This window comes from Tupaia chinensis, unplaced genomic scaffold (assembly GCF_000334495.1).
Source record: "Tupaia chinensis unplaced genomic scaffold, TupChi_1.0 Scaffold000365_1, whole genome shotgun sequence".
In the NCBI taxonomy this organism is placed as follows: Eukaryota; Metazoa; Chordata; class Mammalia; order Scandentia; family Tupaiidae; genus Tupaia; species Tupaia belangeri.
In genome coordinates, this window is record NW_006159862.1 from 2,210,515 (window position 1) to 2,210,930 (window position 416).

Consider the following 416-nt stretch of genomic DNA (forward strand, 5'->3'; position numbering starts at 1 on the left):
GATGGTCACGCCGCAATCCCTTCTCCTCCATTCTCCTCTCGGGATCTTGGGCACGCACGCACACGCGCCCGGCGTGAGTTTTAAGCCACCGGGTCCGGGACACGAACCGCGGTCGACTACGTGGGAGTCCAGTGACATAGCCATTACGCTAACTGCTGGTTCCCAAGTCATGACACATTTTTGCATAGAAAAACATAGACAAATATATCATGGGGACAGCAGGTGGTGTGGTGGTTAAAGCCCTAGACTCCCATATAACTGACCACAGTTTGAGTCCCAGACCTGGCAGCTTGCTTTCTCACTTTCCCGCTCTCTCTCTCTCTCTCTCTGGCCAAAGTTAATAGTAATAAATACAATTAAATAAATGATTCTTTAAGAAAAAGAAAACTACATCGCAAGTTTCCCAACAACCTAAT